Genomic DNA, 13079 nt, shown 5'->3' with positions numbered 1-13079 from the left:
TCCGAAACACGCATTTGATCAAAAACCCAACCAAACAACGTCCGAATGACCTGAAATTTTGCACACACATCAAAAATCACATAACGAAGCTACAACAACTCTCGGAATTCCATTCCGACTCCCGGATCAAAATCTCACCTATCGACCGGAAATCGCCAAAATACTAACTTCGCCAATTCAACCCTAATTCTACACCGGACTTCCAAAACCAATTCCGATCACGCTCCTAAGTCATAAATCACCCAGCGAAGCTAACCAAATCATAAAAACTCCGATCCGAGCTCGTATACAAATAAGTCAACTCTTGGTCAAACCTTTCAATTTCCAAGCTTTCAACTGAAACTGTTTTTTCAAATTCTTTCCAAATTTTCCCAAAAACCAAAACCAACGATCTACATTAGTCATAATACATAATACGGGGCAAGTCATGCCCGAGAACTGGCGATCAAAGAGCAAAAGCTCAAAATGACCGGTCGGGTCGTTACATCCTCCCCCACTTAAACACACGTTCGTCCTCAAACGTACCCAGAGTTGTTCTAAAAGCCAACCACTCGCTGAATAACCTTACCATGCATATACCCGAGGGTGATCCCACGTCACCCTATCTCATATAGGTCCGATAACACATTTTAACTAAAATCACACAATCCAGCCTAGCCCATGAATCATAGAACCACATTGCACTTTCCGAAATCATACACAAGTTCGGAACCTCACATCTATATTCAGAATAACCCCGAACCAGCTGTAATAACCCATACCTGCAACCTCGGCTGCAATCATATGATATACCACATAACTCAAACACTCGAAACGATAACTTCTATTCACAGCAGCTGCACGCAACACCCGAATACCGGTAGATAACCTCTTATCAACTAAGGTCTCATTCCAACACTTCTATATACTGATAATGATAAATGAAACATGCAATAAACCGTAACCACTTCTCAGGTCAACCATTCATGAAGCCACTTCCCTTTTGGCTAATACCACAACAGATTTCTGAGCCGAACCTCGATGTTATCCTTCCAACAAGCTGAAATCGAATCCGTTCGTATTCCTTAATTACCCCAACGATCACCTCGAATCCATCACACCTTTCTGGTGACATGACACATCAATACAGGCCTAAGCCATAACTTGCATAATACGCACGCCAATAAGAAACGGTCTGGACATACTCAAATCATGAAAATGGCTCCAACCGAAAGAGTTGAACCTCGAGCTCATCAGTACCATCACAACACAAGGCTGGAACCCCGTCTCACATCATAGAAATAAAACACATGAATCTACCCCGAAAGGTTATATCTCCACGTAGCCTCGCTACAATGCGCGATCCTATCCAAACACTGCTACACATGGAACACCTCAAGTCACTATGCTCAAAATCGACAGCCACGCACAATTTGATGTCTGGAACCAAAGAAAATCATTACCTCCGCAGTGAAACAAATAACATACGCCACGCAACCCGATAGGACATAACCGACACGCCGTTCACTGAGCAACGCTAAATTACTCTTCCCGCTTGAATTCCACTAAGAGACCCCAATTGAACCGCACCATATGTGCTTATAACCAACAAATCATAACATCTCGCAACATAGAAAGGTAACTCATAGATCTCCCCCGATCACTGATAAGCACAACAACGGTCGAATCAATACCTCCCTCAACAATGCCATTCGAAGCCAACCAAGCCGACTCAAGCTAGAACACGCATCCACATTGACCTGCCAACGAACTCAACATCAAGGAAGCCTGAAGCTGCTCCTTCCACTACTACAGCTCCTACCGGAGCCATACGGTATGGTTCCCGGCACCAAATCAATACTGAAATCCACAACCTCGCCGGGCGACATGCCCGGCCACAAGAAACACATTCGAAAAGTCCCTCACCACCGGAACTGAATCAATATAAGGAGCCTCAGCACTGACACTCATCACAAGAGCCCAAGTAAGAAAGACAATCCTTCCCAGCCGTCCGCTGGGTCTTCGAAATATAAAACCACTCTACCAGGATATACTCCGACACACCTCGCTACTCAACCCGTGGCATTCCGGCATAGCCCATAGCACAATAGTCCTGAATAACCTAACACGGAGACAACCAGTCTAAACCCAACAAGAAAGTGCCACAATACTACCAAAGTGCTATCAACTTAATCGCATTACCCTTTTTCTGAAACCTATACTCTCGTCAAATCACTTCCAAATAACAATACCATTTCCTTAATCATCTGAGGCTACCCGTTGCCTAAGAGTGTTATGAACTTCCTTTCAGAACTGAACTGAAACCTCATACACGCAAATCTCGGTCCTCCACAACATACCACATATACCACACCATCCAAGGATAACAGGGAAACACTTATCTCACTTCCAAGCCACAGACATCTACGCACTCAACTAGCCAAGAACTTCCATTGATCCCATCTAGAAGAAAAATCATTACACATCCCATACCTCTCATATTCGTAGAAAATGCACCGCTCTAGCCATAGAAAATGCACCGCTCTAGCCACGGTAGAAATCAACAAGAACTCTCCCAATTCTGTTTGCACAAATTAAGCTGCCAGGACTGAATCCTTTTAACCAGACCAAGCTAAGCAAGCCATCAAAGCCCATGAGCATTGTTGCAAAATACATGTAAGAACTCATTACCTCGAACACATACAAAGAATTGATCATATCCTTACCATACCGATTCGGTCTACTATCAAACCATTCCATCTATCTGAATTTCCTTCTGATTCATTTTCAACTTGATGCTCCCTCTTGCTGTAGTACCACAATCTCTCAATCCCAGGCTCACTACACGAGACCCAAGCACAAGACCACACTGACTAGGACCCATAAGCCGCTGAATACTCTCTCAAATATTACTAGAAACATCACGCTCCCGAATACTTTAATCTGAAGAACCTCCTGCGAATTCGAATTCGTTACCTTTACTGTCCTGATACTGATACATAGAACCCCATAATTACATAAAAATACCACAAATCTCAACCTCTTCCAATGAAAACACAGTTTCTAACCACACATGCAACTTTAAAATACCCGATTGTTTCTTGTAGAATCTTGAACACATTAGAACCATTCTCGAAAGTCATTCACTCTTATTCAAACTACAAATTACCTGACCTAACGAACAGAACCACCCGTGCCTCATTGGCACTTCGATACTGCAAAATGAAATCCTCATCTTAATATACCCACGCAACTTCCTGCTCTATGCGCCGAGCATTCTTTACCAACAACAACTTAAGACATCCTGTGATTCTCTCTCCCCATGAAGCATAATGTAACCTTTGTCAAAATTTTCCTTTACTCTAGCCAAAGCTAATTCACTCGCATGCCCCAAACTGGAACCAACATAGCACCTAATCGTACAATCAGCTGCTCACAGCAGACTCCCCCACTTGGCTCGAAGCGATAGATCAAGATACGCTCAATAACTCATAACACTTCTACTATATTGATGCCACAATACCATAGTGAGATTAAACTCAAATCATTTGTAAGCTTGTGCAATCACAGATCATCTAGTACCATAAATCTTCTGAAATTGTCGCATTCCTCCCCCCCCCCCCCCTCCCCCCCGCAACAGCTAAGCCCACTCTTTTAGGCGACCCGACATTTCAGATTCAACACACACTTTTCAATTACACATGAGATCTTCTAATATAAACATAAGGATCACACCACTTTAGAACACTCCGCAGGAGATAACCCACCTGCTTCGCCTCAATATAACATTTCTGTATACCTTCCACCGTCATACACATTACACAGTCACTTAGTCTTCCTGAGTATGAACTCATACTGCAACATGAAATTTACTTCACTCCAACTGGAAGACATAAAAGATTCTTCACGCGCCCATAACTCGGGGCTACACATCCAGCCACAATTGAAATCAAGCACTTATTAGTTCACCTATCATCCAGCAGATCTTCCTCAACACTTCCAAGTTACATAGATACATCTCGCAGTACTAACATACTCATCACATGGTTATCCAACCGTCACTTCCACTAATAGGGGCAATACCGAACATATAAGTTCAAAACCATGTGTTCACACAATCAACACCTCGGTGCTCAAGCCATAGACAAAGATCCGGCCTCAAGTCCTCCAGACTGGCCAAACATAAACTCACAGAGATTACCTCTCGCCCCTCAATCAGGGAATCACAAGCCATCAAGGCACATCTGATACTGAGCGTTCATGCGCGCATACAAACGCGTGGAAAGAATTTCAAGAGTTTCCCTTCAAGATGAATCAAGGACGCACGATAAGAATTCAAGAATGTGAAGTTTCCTAAAGGTTCTACAGCCTCTCGAGGATAAATACAGACGTCTCCGTACCGATCCGCGAGACTCTACTAAACCTGCTCATGACTCGTGAGACCTAGTAACCTAAGCTCTGATACCAACTTGTCACGACCCGAACCCCGCACTGGTCGTGATGGCGCCTCTCGTGAAGACGAGGCCAGCCAACTAACCCAACTCGTCTTTTCAAAAATAGTTAAACATAAATAAACAGCTTAAATATGACTTAATAGTATTAATTAGCGGAAATACAACCCAACACAGCCCTAATCGGGGTGTCACAAGTCACGAGCATCAATCAGAATGTAAATCCACTACAAGGTCTATACAAAAAACGGAATAATGAACAAAGAGAGAAACATGGTGCTGCGAACGCGGACAGTCACCTCCTTAACTCATATAACTCTGCCTCAGATCGGCCAAACACACTACCAGGTGAATAGATACCTGCATCTGCACACGAGGTGCAGGGAGTAAAGTGAGTGCTCCAACAGAGTGAGTAATAAAGGTAAATAACAACTGAGCAGTAAGAAATCACGTAAAACAAACCATCAGGATGTATAGAAGCAGGGTACAATCCTTTGAGAAAAACAATGAAGCTATGAAATCCTTGGAAATATCTTGGCTCAGTTTAAATCTCTTTTGAAAATGATCTTTTCAACAGTTACAAAACGATTTCAAAATAGTTAGTGCTGATAAGCACAGAAAAATCCGCCCCTCGGGCACACATACCACAGTATAACAGGTAAAAAGGCAAGTAAATATGCAAGATGAGCACATAAAAGTTCGCCCCTCGGGCAATATCTCAAAACAGTCCCAGCCCCTTTGGCTCACTCTCAGAAACACTCTCAGCCCCTCGGGCTCTCTCTCTCAGATCACTCTCAGAACAGTATCATATAGTAACCGCTGCGGCGTGCAGCCCGATCCACATCACGCTGCGGCATGCAGCCCGATCCATATATCGTCGACGGCGCTCACTAGGCGTGTGCAGACTCCGGAAGAGGCCCCTTACGGCCCAAGCGCAATATCAAGCCACCTCGTGGCATATAAAGTAAGGCCTGAAAGCCTTCTCACATCACTCATACGGCCTGAAAGCCTCCTCACATCACTCACAAGGCCCGAAAGCCTCCTCACATCACTCACAAGGCTTGAAAGCCTCCTCACATCACTCACAAGGCCTGAAAGCCTCCTCACGTCACTCAAGCCACCTCGTGGCATATAAAGTATCTCAGGCCCTCGGCCTCATATCACTCAGCATATCCTCACATATGGCCCTCGGCCTCACTCAGTTCAAAATCATCACAAGCCCTTCGGGCATTTGTAAAACAGTAGTTCTCAGCTCAAAATATCATTTAGAAATATCATTTAAGTTTCAAATCTGAGTAACATTGGCTGAGTTTGTAAAACAGGGGATATTAACAGGACTGAGTTCAAATAATGCGTCAAAAAAGTGAGGAACCAGTGATAAAAATCCCCGAAGGGTTCAGATAATTGGCACGAAGCCCAAATAAGGCAATCAGCCAAAATCATGATAAATAACAAATAAGTTTCAGTCAAATACGCGGTAAAATCATCAATCGGGACGGACCAAGTCACAATCCCCCAACGGTGCTCTGCCCGACGCTCGATATCCGGCGTGCAAGTCACCTCAATATAGCACTACGATGTGCAAATCCGGGGTTTCGAACCCTCAGGATATCATTACAATCATTACTCACCTCAAGCCGGCCAAATATCTAGCTCGCTATGCCCTTGCCTCTCAAATCGGCCTCCTCGCACGTCGAATCTGACAAAAACCACAACGAATATATCACAATAGGCTAAGGGAACATAACCCAATCGAAAATAATCAATAACGGGCACAAATCCCGAAATTACCAAAACCCGAGCCCCTCGCCCTCTTCTCGAAACTCAGAAATTTTCACATCAACGGGTTCCTTATCTTGCCACGAGTTCATATATATCAAAAGTTCTCAAATCCGACCTCAAATGGTCCTTCAAATTCCTAAATCAAATTTCAAAATCCCAAGCCCTAGTTCTTAAATTTTTGGCTTAATTTCCATGAATTTCTAGGTAGATTACACAATAAGAACGAGTTTTAAGTTCAAAAAATCTTACCTCCAATCGATTCTCCTTGAATCCCTCTTCAATTTCCTTCAAAAAGCTCTCAAAAAGATCAACAACGGAGTAAATGAGCCCTAAAATTGCGGATGAAATGTTTTAAAACATACTGCCCAGGTCTGACCCTTCCTTCTTCGCGAACGCGGTCAAACCCTCGCGTTCGCGAAGCACCACCTTGCATTGACCAAATCTACTCTATGCGAACGCGACACACAGGTCGCGAACGTGATGCCTCAGCTCCCAGACCTACGCGAACGCGAGGCACCTGATGCGAACGCGAAGAGTAATTCCACTGGACCCCAAATCCTTATACGCGAACGCGAGCAGACTCATGCGAACGCGAATCATCAGCTCCCATCCTTTCGCGAACGCGAGCCCTCAAGCGCGAACGTGAAGGCTTAAATTCCTGCCTTCCAAATTCCTTCTACGCGAACGCGAGGCTCCTCTCGCTAACGCGAAGAGATAAATCACTGCAACACTGAACCTTTAATTTCTGCAACTACCAAACTCCAAAAATGGTCCGATTGGCCATCCGAAACTCACCCGTCCGGGAGCCCTGGAGTTGGTTTTCGTGGTTGTGTAGGATTTTGGAGTAAGTTTGAACAAGGTATCACCAAAACACCTCAAACAACACCAAAACCATCAATTCACATCGAATTCAAGCCTAAGTTTTCCAAAAAATTCCGAAACACGCATTTGTTCAAAAACCCAACCAAACAACGTCCGAATGACCTGAAATTTTGCACACACATTATAAATCACATAACTAAGCTACAGCAACTCTCGGAATTCCATTCCAACTCCCGGATCAAAATCTCACCTATCGACCAGTAATCGCCAAAATACTAACTTTGCCAATTCAAGCCTAATTCTACACCGGACTTCCAAAACCAATTCCGATCACGCTCCTAAGTCATAAATCACCCAGCGAAGCTAACCAAATCATAAAAACTCCGATCCGTGCTCGTATACAAATAAGTCAACTCTTGGTCAAACCTTTCAAATTCCAAGCTTTCAACTGAAACTGTTCTTTCAAATTCATTACAAATTTTCCTGAAAACCAAAACCAACAATCTACATTAGTCATAATACATAACACGGGGCAAGTCATGCCCAAGAACTGGCGATCAAAGTGCAAAAGCTCAAAACGACCGATCGGGTCGTTACAATTTTCTGGTGTCCCAAGTCACCGGTTTATTTTAAGATCCCAAATCGAGGAATTCGACTTTCCTTTTGAAGTCTGCGAACCAGAAATTCTGAATAAGGAATTCTGCTAACCCGAGGGAAGGTATTAGGCACCCCCGAATTCCGTGGTTCTAGTACGGTCACTTAAACTATTATAATTGGCCTATTATCTGATTTTAATACATGTTTTAGCCTATGGTATATTTTAACTTTTTAAGCCGCTTTTAATTATTATTTTTTAAGGAAGATTTCAACGTTATCTAAAACACGTCTTTGGACCACGCCACATGAAATGCACCCGCAGTCGTTGTTGAGATTTGGATTTGGGTCACATGAAATGCACACCCGAGTTTAGGAAAGTAACTTTTAAAATAGCGCGCCTAAAGCAACTACGCACTTTCAAATTTGCGAGGGCCATGGAAAATTCAACTAATGGCACGCCTCGATTTCTAAAGGATTTACATTAATTAAGCGAGGGCCATGCATTTTTGAGATTTTATTTGGCACGGCACACCTCAATTCATTTTATTAAAAGGATTTCTAAACTTAGTTTTGAGGGCCATAATTTATAAATTGTATAATATGGCACGCCTCAAGTCTAATCAAGGTCCAAATAATTAGCTAAAGGCTTGACGTGATTTGAATTCAATCTAAGTAGACATATAAAACGTCCTTACGAACCAGGAAAAACAAAATGAAATCAAACATTTGATTATGTGAGAAAACCCAATCGACAACAGGCCCAATTGGCATTTCTATGAGCCTGCACGTCGAAAACAAAAAGGGAAGCTGGGCTTGAGTGAAGCTTGACTCGCATGCTTGGACGTCAAGAGGGCACTGGGCCAAAGCTAAAGGCCCAGTTGCATGGCCCAGCATAATTAACTAAGCAAAATCACAACGATGCATAACAGCTTAAAGTTAAAACAATTACTGTTTGGCTCTTGCAAATGCAGACAAATACAAAAGCATGCTCTTGATATTCAAACCTCTTCCAAGATGAAAGTATTTTTTTTATGTGTCATGAGAACCCAACACACTCATTTAAAATCTAGCAAAACAAACACCTCTGTCTCACTTTAACCACTAAATCTCATCCCAAATAGCCTTAAACAAATAGTTAATTTCAAGTGAATGCATTCTAACACACATAGCCATATTCACCCATTAGGATTACTCAATTTGAACAAAATTTACATAATAATATGAAACCTCTCAACCATGATTCTGAACCCCTTTTTCACGATAAAAAACAGATTTCAGTACTATAAAATTTGAATCCTCATTTCACAAGACATTGAACACTGAATTGATTTTATTTAAATCTTAAGCAAGACTAATAGGCAACTAAAACTACTCTCATCATGGGTTTATAATCGTATATCACAACATAGGCCATTCTCAGCAAAATAACACCTCACAGTACCCTTTCAAATAGCATACCACACATCATCATTTTATCCTTAGCCTCTTTACAGCAAGTTCAAACATGAGATTATCACCAAGCCTGAATACTTATTTCATCCAAGACTAAAGCAAATCTAAGATATATATAATTTGACTGAGTCTTCTAACACAACATCTTAACAGTCCCAAAATCAAATACAATCATAAGAGCTCGACTATCCAAAACAGAAATTAACTAGAATATAACAAATCAGGCTGCTAAAGACACAAATATCATGAAGAAGTACAACTGAATCATAAATAAGGCTATTGATATGCTTTAAACTCCTGCTTTTCATTTCATTCTTCAAGTCAAACCTCACATGAGGTAGAATTCAGAGAACATGTACCTGGGAATGAGGGGAAAGCAAGAAGAAGTAAGGGATCAGTAGGCAGTAGTAGCAGAACAGGACAGAACCCAGATTTCACCAGTAAAACAGTAGAACCAGCTCAAAACAGTCAATGGAACAGTGGAAGAAACAACAGATCAAGACCCAACTTCACACCAAAAACTCAAACCATTTTCTCCAACCAGGAATATAACTATGGAACTTTCAGGGTTTTAACTTAGCGAAGAGAATCAGAAATCACAAAAAATAGTAGAATTTTGGTAGTTTTCCATAAGGAAATGTAGGAATTCAGAAATTTCTCAAAAAACTCAACCGTTCAACTTTTTCAGGAATTTTTATCTCTCCAATGTCTTTTTTTTTTTGACTTGAGCTTGAAGAAAAGTTGCCTTTATAGGCAAGGTTTTAGGGCTGCACAAATAAACTAAATTTTGCACCTGAGACCTTTTGCAGTTTTAGTTTTTCCTCAAGTACCCTTAGCTCAAAAAATCAGTTTTCATTTAGGTCATAATGACAGCTTCTGGGAAGTCTTCCTAATTCAGTTACTGAGTACTTCCCCCTACTAGACGTTCCTAAATACCCTTTGCCATGTTAATTACTCTCAGAAAATTCATGGGTCAATTTGACCCAATGATTCAGCCCAAATCCGGCTTACAAAATCTAATTTGAAATCCCTCCTTTTGGGCTTTTGATTTTCAAGCAAACAAAACAATCTATAATCGAAATTCTGACCCAAAATTCTCCCAAAAAGAAAAATTCCGGAAACCTTTCAAAATGAAACTAAAAACAACAGAGAGAGGGAAATGAAACCAATTAACAAAAAAAAATAAGCTAAACTTTGTTTTTTAAAGCTAAATTAACGCAAAAAACAGAATAAAACGAGAAAAGTGAAGCAACATAAATGAAAGAAAAGAAATGACAGAAAAGAGATAGAAAATGAACTTAAACGAAGAAAAGGAAAACATGCAAGAAAAGGAGGTGAAAATAGCTAAAATCGGACAGCCAAATATTGAAATTAACCCTCGAGCTTTTGATTTTGACCGAAATGGGCTTTAATCATGTGTTCTCAAGCGAAAACACATGAATAAAGCCAATTTCGACTTCAAATCTTCAAATGGCTCACTGATTTAGTTTTGGGAATTTAGGGTTCATGTCTTCAATTTAAGATTCGACAAGTTCTGGGGAGATTCAAAGGTAAAGGAGTAGAGATTTGGAGAGGGGAGGTAATTGGGGTTCTATGGTGTTGATTTGGGCCAATTTGGTGGTGGAGCCGCCACCGGAGGACGGTGGAATCGTGGGGCCGCTTCTAGGGTTTTCCACTTGTTCTCTGAAGAAGGTGAAGGGTTGAGAGAGACGAGTGAGAGAGGGGGGGGGGGTAGGAGACGTTCGGACACTTAAATATTAGACCAGACCCCAGTTCCGGACCATTAGATCAAAAAAGATCAATGGTCCTGATCAAAAGCTATTAAAAACGAGGTCGTTTGGATTATGAGTGGGGAAGACCGATTTTGGGACGGGTTTGGGGCAGGGTCAGTCGGGTATTTGAGGGATTTGATTTGGGCTTGAGGAATTTCGAGATTTGGCCCCAAAATGTGAATTCTCCAGTTCTTTTCCTTTTCTTTTTAATTCCTTTTCCTTTTGAAAACAAAAACAAAAATAGAATAAAACCTAACTTAATTCCTAAACCAAATTATCCTACAAAATTAAATTAATTAACTCTAATAATTACCACAAGTAATTTAATGCCAAATTAAAAGAAAACTACCAAAATTCCAAACAAAATTGAAGATGCAAAAATAAGTTATTTTTGGTGATTTTTCCATTTTTTGTAAAACACACTAATTTACTAATTAATCTAAAAAATAAAAAATTAAATCCTAAATGCAAATGCAACATATTTTTTTGTATTTTTGTGAATTAAATAAAATTAAACATGCACACAAAATGCAAACAAACAGAAAAATTCTACAATAATTCTTAAATAACAAATAATTAAAAGAAAAAATCCAATTTTGGGAATTCTGTAGGAGTAATTCATGTGAGGCAAAAATCACGTGCTTACACTGGCTTATGTGAAATTTTAGATGTTCTTTATGCTTTCCTCCTGAGATTCTGTTGGTACTTGATATTCCCCACAACATGTTTCCCCTTCCCATCTTTAACTGCTAGTTCCTGTTATTATTACTCGACGTATATGCTTTAACTGCACAGGTTTATTTAGTAGTCCTGTCCTAGCCTCGGCACTACTTCGCCGAGGTTAGGCTCGACACTTACCAGCACATGGGGTCGGTTGTGCTGATACTACACTCTGCACTGTGTGTAGATCTCGGTACCGGAGCTTTTGGACCTTAGCGAGGTTGCTGCCTTCAGTCCGGCGAAGATCCGAGGTAGTCCTGCAGATGTCCGCAGGCCTTGGCGTCCTCTTCTATCTTTATAATCTGTTTTCATTTACTTCAGAGACAAACTTGTATCTTTCTTTTCAGACCACTGTTTGTAGTATTCGTAGATGATCCGTGATATTGTGACACCAGTTCTGGGTAGAGATGTATTTTGTATTTTTCGCACTAGTATTTGGCTAAGTCATTAGATTTCGTCTTCCGCATTTCTTTTATTATTATTATTATTCCGTTGTTGATCGCATGTGTTGACACCCAATTTTTTCCTATCTATTTTTCAATATGAAAATATAGCTTCAAAATGGTATATATATACATATATGTATATATCCAAGTGCTTCATTACTTTTCCTTAATTTTAAAAAGATTTTTTTATCTATTTATTCTCCTATTTTTCTCCATAAAATTCAGTAATTGTTTCCAAAATTATTATTTTTTGGTGATTCACTTATTGCACTTTTTTATCTATGCTAAAATATAGCCAAGGGAGTTTTTGCATATTTTTTACAAATTTATTTAATATTTTTAAAGCTAAATTACATATAATTGCAATATTAGCCTCTTTCAAGATTTAACTACACTTATGTTCATAAAATTAAGTCCGGTATTTTTAAATAATCAATTATGTGTCATAAATCATATTAGTACCACTAATTTATTTCCAGAGACTGTTTAATTATTTTTTATAAATCAAATAGGAAAAATTGGCTATTTAAATGTTAGCCTCATTTTATTTCGATTAGAGCCTAAATTGGACCCCAATTTGAATCCCAATTACCCTGGCCCAAATCCTATCAAAACCCCGACCCAAACCCGGTCTCAATAAACCGCCCCTTTACCCGTTCAATCCAAGTCGTTGATCACTCAGATCAACGGCCAAAAATTTCCCTTACCTAAATTAATTCCCAACTACGCCCCCAAACCATTTCATTTGTTACCATACGCCACCTCTGCATTCCCCTCCTCTCCCAAATCCTCTCTACAACAACATCAAACCCTAGCCACCGCCCCCTTAATCTACACTAATCTATGGCTTTCTATGGTCGCCTAAGACTTGTATCAGCCTCCTATGTGTTTGTTGCTGTGGTCTCATGACCAGATTCTGAACGGGCTTGGTCCAATCCTCGCTCGATGACTATTCTCCGGTCGTCTCTAACCTTTCTCCGGCCAGCCATGGCCATTCGAGTCAGAACTTTGACTCCCCTGTCTAGATCGGTAACTTTTGAAGCCTCTCTCACCTTTTC

The sequence above is a fragment of the Nicotiana attenuata genome, chromosome 11 (genome assembly GCF_001879085.1).
Source record: "Nicotiana attenuata strain UT chromosome 11, NIATTr2, whole genome shotgun sequence".
NCBI lineage: Eukaryota > Viridiplantae > Streptophyta > Magnoliopsida > Solanales > Solanaceae > Nicotiana > Nicotiana attenuata.
The sequence above is the reverse complement of the archived record's forward strand: the minus strand, read 5'-3'. Positions refer to the sequence as shown.